At 37.2% G+C, this 17,188-nt stretch overlaps 1 protein-coding gene across 41 annotated transcripts in view; it reads left to right on the forward strand.

Moving 5' to 3' along the window:
• The window catches only part of LOC107322457 (uncharacterized), a 416,365-nt gene that overhangs the window by 169,009 nt on the left and 230,168 nt on the right, over positions 1-17,188 (forward strand). The window contains exon 3 of one of the 41 annotated variants that reach the window (XR_014938988.1): positions 13,214-14,141. The exons of the other annotated variants lie outside the window; for them this stretch is intronic. The gene's annotated coding sequence lies outside the window, so the exon portion shown is untranslated. Of the gene's footprint in view, positions 1-13,213; positions 14,142-17,188 lie in introns of those variants that run through there. 41 annotated transcript variants of the gene reach the window in all.

Genomic DNA, 17,188 nt, shown 5'->3' on the forward strand with positions numbered 1-17,188 from the left:
AGCTCCCACTTTCGTGTTCTTGTGCTGGTATCAGGTTGGGTGGCAGAAAGGAGCACAAGAGCCCTGGCAGCTACACATCAGCCAAACCCTGGAGCTTTGGTATTTAGGACTGTGTTTTCCTTGCACCTGCTGTTATTGAATCTGCTGTTAAAGCTGTGGGAGGTATTAATTACTCTGAGAGCTAATTGAGTTTTAAGATTTTAAAATGTTAAGGTAATTAAGTTTTAAGTTACATTTTAAAGGGGATGAGGCTCTGGATACCTCTGTTTTTATAAACTAATGAGTGCATTTCTAACCCTGTTATTTGTCCATGTTCAGAGAAGTATTCTGAATGCCCGTGATCTTTGCATGTTTCAGGTTGGATGGGGTTGCTGTGTGCTCTGTAGAGCCCACAAGAGTTGTGGGCTTTAGTGTCAGACTAGGAGCCTGAAAAGCAAATGTCAGTTGGGATTTGAGTTTTCAGTTGCTGAATTTCAGATGCAAGGTGGAAACTGAGATGAATCAAGTTTTCTCAGAGCTCTTTGATCTCCCTTATGCTGTTAAAGAGATCTATAAAATGTTGCAAAAGAGATCAGCAACACTTATAGTACTATAAAGAAGGTTTGCATGAATTCTCTTTTTTTAAAAAAACTTTCTTAGAGCACTATTTAATGCAGTGAATTTTCTTCCTTTGGGCAGAAGTTCTCAAAGCATTCAAATATTCTCTTTTGAGGACTCTAGAAAAGTAATCACATGAGGAAGGCTTGAGTCAGGCAAGAGGGCTTTGAGCAGCTCCAGACATCTCTGCTTTCTCCCCTTAGTACACTGAAAATTGCTGGAGTTATTGGTTGAGCTACTCTGATGTGGGCTGGTCTAGCGCTGGGAGGCTGCTTAGGTGCATTCACAGCTATTTAAATCCTCATTCCTTCATGTGCTGTTCTTAGATATTCAGTGGTACTGAGTATATGCAGCTTGAATACTTGCTCTATTTCTAGTACCTTTGGAAATAGCTTTGAATAATTACAGTGAGGAGAGCTTTTCTTACATTCCTATCCCCCAAAAAGTTGTGTTGGTTTTGTTTAATGATTGTTTGTCACATGATGATTTGTTGTAGCAAAGACACTATGGCATGTGCAACATTCTCTATTGAGGAAGTTTTTCATGCTGCTCCATTTGATAAGTTATCCCCTATCAGACTGTGTGATCTTAATGGTCTTTTCCAACCTTAATCATTCTGCATTTTCCTCCCGGATGGAAAAATTTTTGACAGAATTTCTTTTTTTAAATAATGTGCCTCCGAAGGAGGAGATTGAGGGGCCTTTCTGTGGTCATGTGAAAAGTTTATAACTGATGTAAAAGTTGACCACTCATTGCACTGGATTTTTTTATTTTTTTTTTATGGTACATTTAAGTATATCTGGAGATCTCTATAGACATCAGCAAGATTTTAGGATAAATAAAGCCAACATTCTGCTCTCCTTGATAAGCTCTATACGTTCCCTTGTTTAACAGATAATACTGGAAATCTGTAAGAGAAAACCACGTATCTTCTTATGTATGTTCTTTTGTGGGTGACAAGAAAATAGAAATAATTGTGGTAGACTATCCTATATCCTCCTGACAACAGGACCAGAAGTGACAAATCAAAAGACTTTTTCATCATAGGTGTTTGTTTTCTATTTTATCTCTGTGCAATCCTCCTGAGTTTATTTCTTGTTCATTTAACTACACAATTTTAGGATTAAAAAACCTCCCCCACAGCAAATTCTTGTGCTGGACAGGCCTTAGGTTTGTAAAAATTTAGTTAGATAGCTTTGAGTTCACCCATGTCTACATTTTATAGCACCAGAAGTAACTCAAAGGTTGTTTGTGCAGTATTTTAATCTTAGAAGAGAATGACTGTAGCAGCACGCTACAAATTTTCTGGTTTAGGATATCCACTTGAATTTTGAGTTTTGTTTCAACATTTTAGTAATTCATAGAAGGTGGAGAAGAGGAGAGAGGGCGGAAGGGTTTCCTAAGCACATAAGTGATTATGGCCTATTGTACTGTTTTTAGAACTGAAATATTTCAATAGCTTGAAAATGAGCCAGAAAGCCTGTGTATTATGAACAGAGGGAGAGAAGAAAGATAAAAATAAACAAAGAGCAGCTGCAGTTCTGTTAACAGCACCACAGAGTTAAAAGGGATCTGCAAAATTATAACCAACATTATGTATACAAATCTAGGAGGAAAGAACCCTAAAGTATATTAAATCTTGTCATATTCTGGTCTGGTCTGAAGACTTCGGATCCAGTGTTTAATTTATGAGCAGGGATTTTTTCTCCTTTCAAGTGCTTATGGAGAAACAGTATTAAATATGTAAGACAAACAATGGCTCCAAGCTTTTAACAACTTGTCTTTAAAAAGAAAAAGCAGTAAGAAAATGTCCCTCAATAACAGAACTAGTTACACTTTTTATGATAACAACTACATCAAGAAGTTGCCAGTTATCTAGAAACTCTTGAGCAAAGTTAGGGTTGTAAATAATGATTTTTGTGTAGAAAAAGGAATTGATTAAAAATAATGACCTTTTGATGTTGTTTTTTTGCTTCTCAAATTCCTAGCTTTTAGTACTTCTTGACATTTAACCATAGGTGGATTAGTAAACAATCACATTTTTCCCATGTGAAATTACCATCTATGACTTCAGTGTGTAAAGTATTTTCCCACTGTTTGGTCATTAAGGACTCTTTTAGTGTGAAAGATAGATAAGTGGTCTGCTTGAATTATGGAGGCGTTTGTTCCAGGATATGGTGAACATTCATTCAATCTCTGCTTTGAAAAGTGGAATATTGCTTTTCTTCATTAAATTTTATTCAATAAACTAAAACTAGCAGCATAACCTTGATCAGTATTATAAGTCTTCTCCTTTAATGAGAAAATAGACAGTCTTTCAAATACAACTTTTCCAACTGAAGAGGAATCATTGATGCTTTAATTTTCTTTCCATCTGAAGCTCAGTATTTAACTCATCTACTAATTCTGGTTGTCAGCAAATGTCATCTGGTTGATATAAAAAGAAGCATATGCCAAAGGAAAGTCGACTGATCTTCATCTATGAAAGCATCAATAAAAAAGAGCATAATTCATTATGAATTTAGTCACAATAAAGATTATCATAGTATCATAGTATCATAGTCTCGTGCGGGTTGGAAGGGACCTTAGAGATCATCGAGTCCAACCCCCTGGGATTCGAGCCTCTGTGTAGCAGAGCGGCACTTCTACCACTTGTGCCACAGGGGGGATTTGAACCCAGGGCCTCCAGTGCTGCAACGTGGCATTCCTACCACTGTGCCACCTGGGCACACATTTAGATTAGATGTGGTAGTGATGATTACCAAGTCTTCTGAAGTAAAGTCAAGATTACCGTCATGATAACTTACAGTTACACAAATAAAGAACTTCTCTGTATAGTCTATTTCTGCATTGGAATAATTGAACAGAACTTTTTGTATGACTGTTCAGTTTTAAAAAGTCATTTCAGTAATGGCAGGCAGTAGAAAAATAGAGAGAAATAGTAGAGAAAGTTATGTTAACATTGCAGACATGGACTGTGATTTTAGGAAACATAGCAGTGATAAACTTACTTACAAATTACTGTTCTGTAATATGCCACTCCAAGTGTGTGGCAAAAGGGAATTGTAGAATCAGAAAATCATTTGAGTTGGAAGGGTCATCTAGTCCAACCTCCCTGTGGTGAACGTGGACATCCACACATTCCAACTTGTCCATGTCTCTCTTGTACTGAGGAGTCTATCTGGAGTCCATCTGGACACAGTACACCAAGTGAGGTCTCTCCAGCATGTATAGGGGCTGGTTCATCTCTTTCAACCTGTTGGCCATGCTTCTTTTGATGCAGTTTGGGATACAGTTGGTTTTCTGGGCTATGAGGGCACCTTGCTGGTTCATGTCTAGCTGCCATCTCCCAGTACTCCCTGGACCTTTTCATCAGGGCTGTGCTCAGTCCTTTCATCCTCCATCTCATATTGATGGCATGGGTTGCTTTATGCCAGGTGCAAGACTTTGTGCTTGGATTTGTTGAACCTAATGAGTCTCACATGGGTCCACTGTTCAGCCTGTTTGGGTCCCTCTGGATGGCATCCTGTCCCTTGGGTATGTCAGCTGCACCACACAGGTTGGTGTCATCTGCAAATTTGCTGAGGATGAACTTGATCCCACTGTCAATATAATTGATGAAGATGATAAAGAGCACTGGTTCCATTGCTGATCCCTGAGGGATGCTGCTTGTCACTGACAAGTGGACACTGATAGTGCAACAGAATTACACTTTTGTTTTAGTTTTTATGTAGGGTTTCTAATTCTTAGTGACTATTATGTATTTCTACACTGCGCTTCAAGGGATGGTGAACAAGGAGGTGAGACTCTCAGTGCTGATGTCTCTGTTCTGCAAACTATTAGCTTCCTGTTCCTGCTGATCTCCTGCAGATGTTTCTCTGATAAGCAAATGGCCTTGAATGAAGGCAGATAACTTCCAGCTCTGCAGGACAGGAGCTTCTGATGCTAATTGTCCTACTTTATGTACTGGAGACCTCAAAATGGGGTATGCTGCAGGTGTACCCTCCTGGAAAACAGTAGTGTTTTGTTCCCATCCTACACAGTGGCTCGTCCCTTAATTGGGGTTTGTCTGCAAACATGGAGGAATGGTGCTATTTTGATTAAAGGTGACATCCACATTGAAAACTGCTTCTACAGCGGAGATCTCTTTCATTTAAAAAGGCAGACTGATGTGTTTTAGTTTCTCTCATGTTGGCAGCTCTCTTCTAGCATTTGGAATTCAAAAAAACAAAAAACAAAAAAAAAACTGAAACAAAAAGAAAGAAGCATATGTCTTCCTATGTACTACAGAAACTGTTTACAGATTGTGCAGCTTATGAGTGGCTTCTCATTATCAATTTTCCTTCATATTTCCCCAAAAGAAAGGACTTCAAAATTTCCATTTTTCTTAGACCAGTCTTTAAACATTATTCTTAATTTGGAGAGTAGCTGACTGGTGACTGTATATTTTGAAATCACTTCTAGAGGTATCCCAAATACAACCAGTAAAAATTATAACTTTGCACTGTCTTTCCCTGACCAGAGAACATCTTGTTTGTTCTTTGATGAGACAAAGAGATGAAGGCATCTCTTCCCTTTTGGAGAAAGACCAAATATTCCTTTAATTTTCTTCCAGACAAGAGAACTTTTAATTGTCTTTTTCCAGTCGTAAGTGTTTTCAACAGAAGGATGCATGATGTTCTTGAGTGAAGTGTACATCATCTCCCTTGCCATGCTTTCTTCTCTTAAATTGTGTAACATCGAACCCGTAGGGACACAATTTAACTCTGAGTAGAAGAATAACATTACATAATTATGGAGGAGTATCCAAAATAGTCATGAAGTTTTGTTTCTGTCTTTTATGACACAAACACCTTAATGGGTGTTGCTTAATGGGACTACATTCCATTTTTCCAACAGCATAGCTTGCCCATTATATGACAAACAGGAGCAGGAATGGTTCACCCAGACTGCACGTTGCTGTATGTTTGCCATTTTGGAGGATAGAGAATATACTGCTGGTCAAAGGGCAGCTCCAGCTTCACCAAGCCCTGTTGAAATTAAAGAGTATTTATTGTCTGTGGGCAGAAGCTGTGGATAAGTGCTGGAAGTAAACTACAGCTGTTTCCTGACTGCTGTCATGAAAGAGATGTTTAGCCAGTGGCTGTGGGCTTCTCTGTGGAGGGTATTAGAGAGGGATTTTTATTTTTATTTTTAATGCAGTGTTATGCCACTCCAGCCTGGTTTCTGTTGCTGCCTCCTAGGTGGCTTATCTGTAAACTGGCACATTTCTTCTTTGCTTTGAAAGGTGCTTTGGTATTCACATCCTAATCTGCTTGTGTTCATCAAATTCAAGCTATATTTTTAAGATTCTGTCTCCATGAGTGGTATCACCATCACACAGTGAAATGTTCTTCCTGCTAGTTTCATAGGAAAAATAAAAAGGACTCAATGATGTTTTACTTTTCCTACTTTTCTGTTTGGCTGTGCTATGGAGCAACATACAACAAGCAACCTAATGTATTGTCAAGCTTGAAAACCCAGAACAAGTTATATTCAGATGTAAAATAGTGGAATGAAAAATCTACAGAATGATCAACCTGTAGCAATCAGACTTAAAAACTGTTTAGTCTAGTCCTTGGGAAGAGAGGAGTTTGGAGTTGTATATAATGATAGAATAATATGAATGGCTGTTTCTGAAAGGTTGATAAGTGCACATATAGGTATCATCAGGTTCTGCGAGCAACATGGATATCAGAGCTCTGTCACTCTGTCCAGTGAAAGCAGATTTATTATTATTTATTATTGATCCATGTTGTTTCTTTTGTAGATTCTTTCTCTTTTCTTGATTAATTTTATGTATGAAACAATTCTTTACTCCCAGTATGAGCAAGTAAGTAAAGAAAGGCATGAGTAGGGATTTTCTACATTATCATGATCTAACGTCATTTAATATTTGTGGTACAGAGATGTAATATCATTGAATTTGATCACATGAACATTAGTAATTCATTTCCTCAAAAATTCTCCTTGCATAGTAATGGCTCTATATAGTAAAGAAAATTAATGTATGTTTCTGAAATCAAAGAAAAGTAGATACTAAGTAATAGCATATAACATGGATAATTACTATATAGTACTTTGTTTTACAGTCTACAAAAATGGCACACAAATAGAGAAGGCAGTAGTTCAACATCCCAGGATTCTAGCAAGTGACGTTATCTTTCTGGGTTTCAGTTTGGGTTCAGAGCTGACTGAGTGGATGTAGAAGTATGTAGTCATATATTGCTCTACAGCTGCTCCTGATATGCTCAAGTGCATATCTTTTCTGACTAAGTGGGCAGTAAATTATTTTTGATAATTCTGGCTCCAGTTGTTTCTGTAGGTAGCAACAAAAGAATTTGTAGTTGTTTGATCAGTTGTTACCTGCTTATATAAGCCATTAACCACTGACATGTATTACCTGACCTTTCATCAAATGCAGAAGTAAACTAGGCTTTAACATCTCGGCAGTGGTGGTGTTTGTGTGTCCATGGCTTCGTAGCTAAGCAGAAATGGCTCCTTACCAAGGAGGCACACTTTTCATGGGTTAGATGGGGTGGAGAGCAGAGTAAGTAATTCCTCCTACTGAATACATCTATAGCTTTTTCAAGTTCTTCTTTGTAATAACTCCAGCCATCAAAATAAAATAGATTATTATAAAATGATTATCATTCACTTTTCTTTTTGAGGACTAATGTTTATCAGTCTTGCTGCCTGAAGAGGTGTTCTTTATTGTGTTCTCAACAAGCTTTCCTAAAATAAGAACTATATTGTACTACAAAGTAGTTACTGAAGAGAAAATACTGTGATTTGCAAATGGCTTCTAACCTGGAAGGATAACTAATGGATGTAGAATAGAATGGAACTTGCTTTCACATTTATTTTTAAAATACCTCAGAGTGCATTAGAATAATGAGTTAGTTACTGATAATGGAATGAGAATAAACAAGGCCCATTTGTATGGTATTGCAAATCAGACATCAATTATGTGGCAAAGCAGCACTGAAGGATGTAGCAGACTGGGAATTAAGCTGTAGTGTTAATTGATTATGAAATCATTTGATAGCCTTCGGTTTTACTGAAATGATTTTGAGAGTGCATCATAAACTTAAAATCCATTACAGCAGAAGTGCAGCAGTGCTCTGAAGTCTGTCTTAGCAGTGGGCTGGCCTCTGACAACAGCAAAAAACTTAGTTCAGTTTTAGCAGCTCTTTTTCATGAAGTAATTTGTGGACTTGGTTGCTTTCTGACCATAACCACAAGTTGGATTTGCATCCTTGAGTTTTGCAACTTGAAAATCTTTGTTTCAGCTGATGGTATAACTAGTTAAATGACAAACATACCCTTAATTTTTTATGTATATATGGTTTTCTTCCATAGAGGCAAGTGTGCCAAGTGCTTCTACTTGAAGAGGCAGGATGCTGATCAGTACCATCCCACCTCTGCAAGAGGTGGCTTTTCCCCAGTTTCTTCTGGGTTTGGCTTGCACTAGACATTTTTGTACCCTCTTGTTTTTGTTCTTGGTCTTTGTTGGAGATCACCAGATGGTAACATGGGCCACGGGGAACCCACTGTATATTTGGACATTCTAAAATCTGTACCGACACCAACTGCAGTGCCTGCTCCTTTTCCATACCATGTTTTGAGAGACCTTTCTTTGTCCTCTGCCCCAGTTTGGCCTCTATAATAGCCTGTCAGCAGCACCTTTCTCACTTCACAGTTGCACCAATTGCCATAAATTCATAATACTTATGTTCTGGCTGTGTTTTAACCTTCTAATAGCTCTCTTCTGCTGCTCTTAGTGCAGGTCTCCTTGTCATTTGTTCCAAGAAGGTCTTGGCAGTCTGGCAGCCTGACTCATTTTGTCTGCTTCTCCTCTGCCTAGACACAGTCTCTTTTTGATGCTTCCCACTTTTTTCTTCTGAAGGCAGGAGACTCATGTCTGTGGAGAGGCCAGAATGTGAAGATGAAAGAAGGATAAGATGGGAACACAGAGTAGTATGAAGTACAAAGGGGCAGACTATAAATCTGTGGCACAGGCTGGGGGAGACGTAGGTGCATTACATGGCTATTTGGGATGGCAGCACAGTTGTGTGCTGTCCGTTAAAATGTTTTGTCATTCTTGGTGACCTTTGTCAATTTGTTTTATTTCTTTTTGAGAAAAAACATTGTCCTAGACACCAGGAAGAACCTCTGTTTTGCTGGGATATATCAAAAAGGTTTTATATTCTGCTTAGACAGCTTCTGGGGGTTGGCAGAAAAGATCTCATTTTAATGACTACGAAAAAAAAATAAAATAAAAAAAATACCACCACTAGAAGCTTTTCCTCTCCACAATTCCACTGAATTATGTTACGTTTGCATATGAATTTGTGTTTTGTTATATGACTCCTGGGTATGGAATGAGATGGAAGCCAATTGAGCCAATCTGACATTATTTTGTTACTAGTGCATATAAATACTGCTTTAGTGCCACTTATACATAGGTACCATATATATCTTTAATGGTATTTAATTGAGATTAAGGAAGCTGTTAGAGTGGATGCTGTGAATGCTTATTAGGAATATTACTTAAAACCATAAGCCTTGATATGATAAACCATAACAAGTCTGAAGGACTCATAATGGCTTATCATGTCAATAAAATGCACTTAAAAATCCCCAAGTGATTAGAAGGAGCCATTTCAGTCTATTATATCAACTGTTATATGCTGAGAGCACATGAGATTTATTTTTCTTTTCCATCCTCTGTTTAAAAAAAAAAAGAAAAAAAAAAAAAAAAAGGAGGAAATTAAATCATAATAAGCTATGTTCAAATACAATCAAGGTACTAAAATAAACCCACAGAAGGCGATTTACAAATTAAGGAAAGCAGTGAAAAGTTCTCTCTAAGCAGAGAATGCTCTCATGTTACACATGGTCTCCAAATCCTGAGCATCACAGAATAGTTAAAAGGTTGTGATGTGCTCTTGCACCAGTGCAGTCAAGCAATGTGAATTGAATGTTTTGTGATGAGAAATCAGAGTTTTACCTCTTGTACTAATGATGACCTCCAGCACTTCCACATGATGAAAGTGGAACTGTCTTTACTATCCTGTATAAGTACTCAGCAAGGACTCTAGCAGGAAGCAGGCTTGTGCTGTATTCCTGTTCTGGTGCTTTTCCTAATCAATTGCTCCAAGTTTCTTTTCCAGGAGCTGGGCAAGGGGCAATGAAGTAGCAGCCAAGCTCCTGGGGGCTTCAGGCTCTCCAAGACTACAGAGGCTGTGGTGTTGGTATCACACTGCCAGATCTTCCACAGGCAAGCGCTGTGCAGCAGCTGTTAGATGGGATGCTCCTGCTATGGAGCCTGTCTGTGGGCCTTTGTTCCCTGTCCCTGTTTCTCTGCCTTTTGTCTGCTTAGTCACCTTGATTGGCCTGTGAGGCTGGTGCAGATTAGCCCGCTTTGGGAGATAGCCTGGGAGGCTCTGCTATGATAAATACCTCCTTGTCCTCCTGGGTGCTGAGGGAGGGAGCACCTTCATGTCCCCAAAGGCCGAGTCACCCCACCCACCAGCACAGTCTTAACCACATCCAGATCGCTCACATGCCCCAGTCGCATGCTCAGACTGCCCTGGGGCTGGGCTGCAGCTTTTAGGGGATCCTTCAGTGCTGCTGCTGGCAGACAGGCACGAGAAAAAATAAACAGGTTCAGGAGGTGGGGAAAAATGAGCTCGTGGAAGCCAGAGGAGGGAAGCAGTGGCAAGTAAACACAGCTGAACAAGAGGAAAAAGATGTTTATGTATGCTTATTTAAGGTTTTCAGTGGAGATAAATGCGAGTCTGTCAGTACAGTTTCTCTGCTGTCAGTTCTGTGGAACCCCTTTGTCTATTTACATGTGAGTAAGAAATCTGGCACTGTGCAATTTTCTCTTGACTAGAATGCATACAGTGAAGTCTGGCAATTTAACTGGTGCATGAGAGTCCCAGTTTGAGACTCAGCTGCACTAACAAGCAGGACACACACAGCCCTGTACACATATGTATGTGCATGTGTGCATAACCATCTCGTTACCCAAGATGGGATGCTGCTAATTGCTTTACCAGTTGGTAGACACTACAGTTTAAGGTTGACTTAAAATGTACACTGGATGAAAATGGAGATGGAACCCTAAGAAACACACAGAGATTTTTGTTGATGCCACGTCAGATGATCAAATCTGGGGAGACCAGGGGTGCTGGAGCGCAGCCTCAGTTCTGCTAGCAGGCAGCTGACTGCTTGCACTAGAGCAGTGCTCCAGGATTCATTTTTCACTTTCTGTGATATGCTGTTGGGGAGGGGGGGTATGGAGTTGAAGAAAGTGATCAATAGAAGAACAAATATGGAACAAATGCTGGCAATATTCAGGATAGTTTTTTTTACTTGAAAACTGCAGGCAGCTTTACTCTGCAGAAACCTCTGAACAGAATATTTTCTAGCCTGTTCTGTTAATTTACTATAATATCCATTTGTCAGAGTGACGCTTCAGGCAGAAAGAAGGAAAAAGTAATATTATAATGCTACATTTACCACGATGCATGAACAAAATAAATTGAGAACTAAAAACAAAAGAAAGCCTCCAAAACAAACCTGTATAATTTTTCCATAAGTAAAAGTGCCGTTTGGAATTGAATAACTTTAACATCTGATATTGTGATTTGATTTTGATGTGTTGAAATAGGACTATAACTGGTTACGAACATTCAGTACCTTTATAAAAGCGGTCAAATTACATCTCTGAGTCATCAGAGTGTGCAGGAAGGCAAATTGATAACATTTGGCTGCTTTTAAATGCTTTGGCTTTGTGTCCCTTATGACTTTCAGAATAATGTTATAGGGAACAGAAAAATGAGATGGACACATCTATGGATATTTGTAGGTTGATAAAATATATCCTTTTAAGGAAGACTCCTTAAACACATTATCTATGTGCATCATGTATGTCTGCATATATGTACGTCATACAGTTTATCTAGCATATAGGTCTGTTTTATTACAATTGCAGAAATTGTCATGGCTCTATGTGTGTTAGATACTTCGGTTCATAAAATTATTCTTTATCAGAGCATTTGTATTATTTACTGAAGAGCAGTACTTATGCAGTAGTGCTAGTAGCGGTAGATTAGTGTATGCACTTCTGTTGTTTTGTTTTGTGTGCTTTAAACTAAAAGCAGATAAGTTTGTTTATGAAAGCAAGTTGCATACTAATAAGAAGAAAAACCATCTCAGTCATACTGAATAAATTCCTTAGCCAGTTTGAAGGATTTTCAGCAATCCATACTGTCCTTGGACTTGGCTGTTGCATTGTACTTTAAAAGGAATTGATTGTGTGGTTGTAATGAAAGTAACAGATTGATTTCTATACAGAGTTACACAGAGTAAATAGAAAAATGTTCTTGTCTTGACCTGCATTCATAAACTAAAAATCAGTGGCTTTTTGACCTAATCCTTAATAAAAAATGTAAATGTAATCTAGCAAATCACAAGGTTTCTTTAATTCTTAAAAAATTTACTGTTTATTGGGTTTTGTGGGCCTTTGAGTTTAATTGATTTTTTTTTATTTTTTTATTTTTTTCTAATAACCGTATTGTATCTTCTCTTAAAGGACCTGGTACTTTTGCTATTTACATCTTTTGGATAAATTGATTTGTTGTCTTCCTTTGCTTATTCCTTTGCTTATGCCTTAAATGGATAGCATCTTCCTTCCTTATCTAGGTAGAATATCTATGACTTTCAGTACCTTCACTGATAAATATTGTTAGTGTAGCATCTGTGATAGCGTATGACCCCTACGTTTTTGTGTTACTATTACAAACTTTTGTAGTTTATTTCTAAAAGTTGTATTTTTGAATTGAATGTTCAGACATATTTATGTTGTGATAGAAGGCAGAAAGCTGTAGATTGAAGTAATCACAACGTTCTTTCTGTTTGAGTAAGTCCCAACAAATATTTATATTATTGCAACAATTATTTCAGAAAAGGCCATTGAGGTGTTTGTGAGCAGACTTTGCTGGACTGCTTTTTTTTTTGTGGGTGAGACTACGGCTCAAGCCCCAGCAGAATGAATGATGTAGTGAGTAAATTCTTACATCTGGCTGTATACTGGGGATCTAGTGTGGAAGATCAACGTTGCTGCTCTCACAAGTTTCTCAGGGAATTTTACATCCTTGCTTTTGGTGCTTTACTCTCTCGCTGGAGTAAAGCAGCATGTTGCAAGGATGCATAAACACGACAACCAAAACAATAGAGACCTGAACGCACTGACATCCACTGCTACCCCATTGTAGCTTCCGAAGGCATGCTATTCTTCCCAGCCCACTTGCTATCCTTCAGGTTTCAGCAGTACAATTCACAGGAAAAGCTTAGACATTGAGCTTGCACGCTTCTTGACTGCATTTTAAACTCTTTGTTCACACCGGGGTGGCATTTTTTCACACCCCATGTGGCAGCTTTGACTCCTATCCAGCCTGTCGTATAGAATCAAAGTCTGTGGTTTCTTACATTCCCAGTGCTGTCTCTTGAGCTGCTGTATTCTTTGTAGCTCCCTAAATATAACAAATCTTAATTTCTTTCACAGGTTTTTAAAGCTTCATAGGGTATGGAATGAGACAACTCCACCTGCGCATTGAGATTTGCTTAAAATCCAAGCTGTTTGCAGGGGAAGGGAAGTGCTATTTCTTCTTTCTGCTCTTAAAAAAAAACAACAAACATTAACACTGGCAATTAAAAATGATGGAGAGCACTTGATATGCATCCAGCCAGCTGTAGTTATGTTTTATAGAAAACATTTAAAATCAGCAGATCTGAAATGTTTTACTGAAAATAATTAAAATAGCATGTACTAACATTTTTAGATTTGTGAAAGATACAAATGCCCATAATTTGATTCAGCATTAAAACAATGTTTGTTAGTCTTCAGATGTGGACTTTTTTTCTTTTCTCGTTGCATCTAGGCATGTTCAGAGATGCTCTTTTTTTCCTTCTTTTGTTAAGAAAACCTTCCCTAGAAATTTTGCTGAAAGTTTTATGTGCCATAATGCCAATAATAAGTTCTACTTCAAACCAGTCTTCCACTGTCAATACCCCTAAAACATACATTGTTCGGAAGTTCGTTGGAAGAAGGCATATTGCTTAAATTAACGTCATTCAGTGTAACAAAGATAATACTAGGCTCCTTAAACAAGGTTAAGTATATATTACTCACAAGGAAACTTTACGATGGATAGCAAGTGCCAATGTGACACGGCAACAATAACATTTGGATAAAAATTGTCTCAGGAGTTTAAATAACTCGTATTTTGATATTTTTGATGTACTTTGAAATGATCAATGAAAATTAAATGGTTGTATGATTTGAAAGAAATGTTCTCAGTTCTGTACATATTTATAAATCTTTACGTCCATTGTTACTGCTTCATACAGCTGAAGATAATAGAATTATTTCCCCTTAGCACATATGCTAGCCTGTACATTGACATGACACCCTAATAAATATTTTGACTCGAGAGCTGTTGTTTGCTGCTATTTGTCAGGTTGTTAGAATGGTCTTTTGGCTGCTGCTCGCTTTGTGAACTAAAATATTAAAATGTATGCTTTCTATCTAGCAGTTTTCTGATTGTATTTTGATAAGTTTTCAGGCTGCTTCCGTTCTTTAGGAGTATAGTACAGAAGATGTACTTAGATCATGCTGTTTATTTGCCAAAATCTAACTAATTACTTGTAGGGTTTATGAAATGCAGTGGTATTATGCTTACTTTTAAGAGTGGCGTGGAATTATATCAGAGAGAGAGTATGTGAGAGAATAGTTCAGTAACACAGCCATTGATAGACAAGCTTTTTTTCTCTGTTCTTCATTGCTTTAGAAAACATAACACACAGTTATTTTTCATGTATGTTTTAATGCAAATTCCTTGCTACTTATTTATGTAAGAAAGATGCTGAGATCTTGCACTGACTTAGCTGACTTAATATAAAGCAGCACCTGAGTAATGGGGAGTCTGTTCCAATTAATCCTTATTTATATTTCAGCCCCCAAATCAGAAAGGTATGAGCTAACTCTGGCAATAATTTATTTTCAGTTAACAGCATTACTTTTATTAACTCTGACTGCTAAACAAATTTTGTGTAATTAGAAAGTAATAATATATAAAAACAGTGCTTTGTGTTTGTTTTGTTTTTTTTTCACAATTTTTTTTTTAAACAGACAAAATACTTGAAAACACATGCAGAATCTATCTAAAAATCATTTTATTTTGCATACAAAATTATACAGAATGTGTGGAAGCATTATTTGAGACCAATGATGACTTTATTAACACTTCTATTAAAATGGATTTTTTAATACTTTTTTTTGCTTAACAGTTATCTAAATTAACATATCTTTAGACAAAACAAGATATAGTCTAGTCCTTTTGCAAGTGCCTTAACAGTTACTGCATTTTAACTGCTTACATATGTCCAGACACTCTGAATGCAATTTTAAATCACAAACAAAAAAGAAGAACTAAATAAAAATTATTACATGAAAGCTAAAACAGTTTAAAGAAAATTCCTTTTAGAATCTAACACAGTAATTTATGCTAAGTAAATCTTTCCCAAAGCACACTTTCAGGAAGCAAACATATAAAATACACAAGCAAGGTTACCTCTTTACTGTTTAAATATTAAAGCAGTGAATCAGAAAAGCAATGTACACATTTAGCAGAAAGTTATTTTACTGTCATACTTATCTACATCTAAATTTGATATTGCACAGCATTTTTAGCAGACTGTGAATGAATTTCTAGGAAGCAATACAAGCTCAGTAAGTGTATCAAAATTAGTTTACCTACTTTCACAGCGCATGTTTACTGAAGAAATTGCATGGTCTTATTTCATTTAAGTGTCATGAAGCAGAAATATAGAATAATCATTTATCAATATCCATTCCAGAAAATCCCAACTTTTATTTCTCGGCACTTCTTACTTTTCCTTGTGTTTCTTCGGACACTCTTCACGTTGACATTTCTTCACCTTCCAGAAAAGAGGAGGGGAAAAAAAAACAACAAAACCAACAACGAACCCCCCCCAAACATTCAGCAAAAGCATAATTGGTTTATATTGCCTTCCAGCTTGTGGCCTGTCCTCATATTATTAAATCAGATCATACATACTCCCCTAAAATTCAGCTCGGAGTAATCCTCTGCTACTTAAGGCTGGATGAAAAGAGTACTCATTGTGAATTATGTTTCATCTGTCACAATAACCTTCTTTATTCTTTAGTGCACCTCCCCTTAGCCTCCGGCAATTAGAGAAAATAGGTATGCCTCGAAGTACAAGATAGTAGCATCTCAAAAATATATATACTGATGTCATATACAGACAACACTGGGTAAGCAACACCCTGAAGAATATTCCCTTTTTGATGCGATCCGCATTTTATTAGAACAGAGTAGAGGCAGGCATATTTTACAATGAGTAGGTGCTGATGGCTGTCACTGGGTTATTGTTTTTTGACAGGCAGCGGTCAGAGAGTTTGCCATTCTATTAAAAGATGAGGAAAAACTTGCTTACCGATTGATTTCAAGAATGTATCATTTTCCATACATTTCTGGCTCTTCTGTTCTAAGGTAATAGAGCATCTCCCCCCACCCCGCAGTTCCTGGAGTCCTGTTAAACTCTTTGGCTGAGCACTTCAGCTGCATTTTCTCACCGACTTAGCAAGATTTTCAGAATTTCTTGTTGGGTTTTGGACATCTATCAATACAATTTTTTTTTTTAATTATTTTTTTTTTTTTTTCAATTATATAAGCCCTTAAAAATAAAAGAAAAAGAAAGCTGGCAAGTGTCTACTTAAAATATTTGCACAGTAGTACAGAAGAGTGAGAAGTGTTTTAGAGTTCTCATACCATCAGATCTTAATTTTCCAAATTACTTATCTTAGTATAGTAACATATGGAGTACATACAGTATATTAGTATATCTTGGAAAAAAAAGATGTGATTCTTTCAGGTCTTAAGCCAGTACTTCCAGGTCATTTATCTATAATAATGCCTGTCTTTTCTTACAGATATCTATTTTATTTGTAATCTTTTCTAAAATTTACCATATCATCTGGATTTCTTACTTATTAGATATACATGGGAATCTTTCCAAGTTTCCCTTCTTCCTTATTTCTTTCCCTCTGTTATTTTTAAAGCCTCAAATCTCCAATCAGTATTTTGCTTTGAAAACTCTCACATTTCTGGGGCAAAAACAACATCCTTTGCACTTCTAGGGAGACTGATGTTCAACTGGGAATGGGTAAAAGAGAAAGAACTTATAAAAAAAAATAACATCAACAACAAAAAAACAACAAATCAGTAGCGGCTCCATCAAGCAGATTACAGCAATAAAATAAAAAATACAACTCTATTGTGAGGCTGGTCCAACGTTAGGATGCTGGTGTTTAAAGTACCTAAGAAATTACTACATTTCAAAAAAAATATTTGTGAATAAAGGAGAAGAGTTTGGCCCACTGCACAGGTCTGGGCACAAAAGTGCTTGCTAAGCTATCTATTTCACACATGCAACG

The sequence above is a fragment of the Coturnix japonica genome, chromosome 1, assembly GCF_054131305.1.
Source record: "Coturnix japonica strain WE chromosome 1, WE-NBRP24, whole genome shotgun sequence".
Lineage (NCBI taxonomy): Eukaryota > Metazoa > Chordata > Aves > Galliformes > Phasianidae > Coturnix > Coturnix japonica.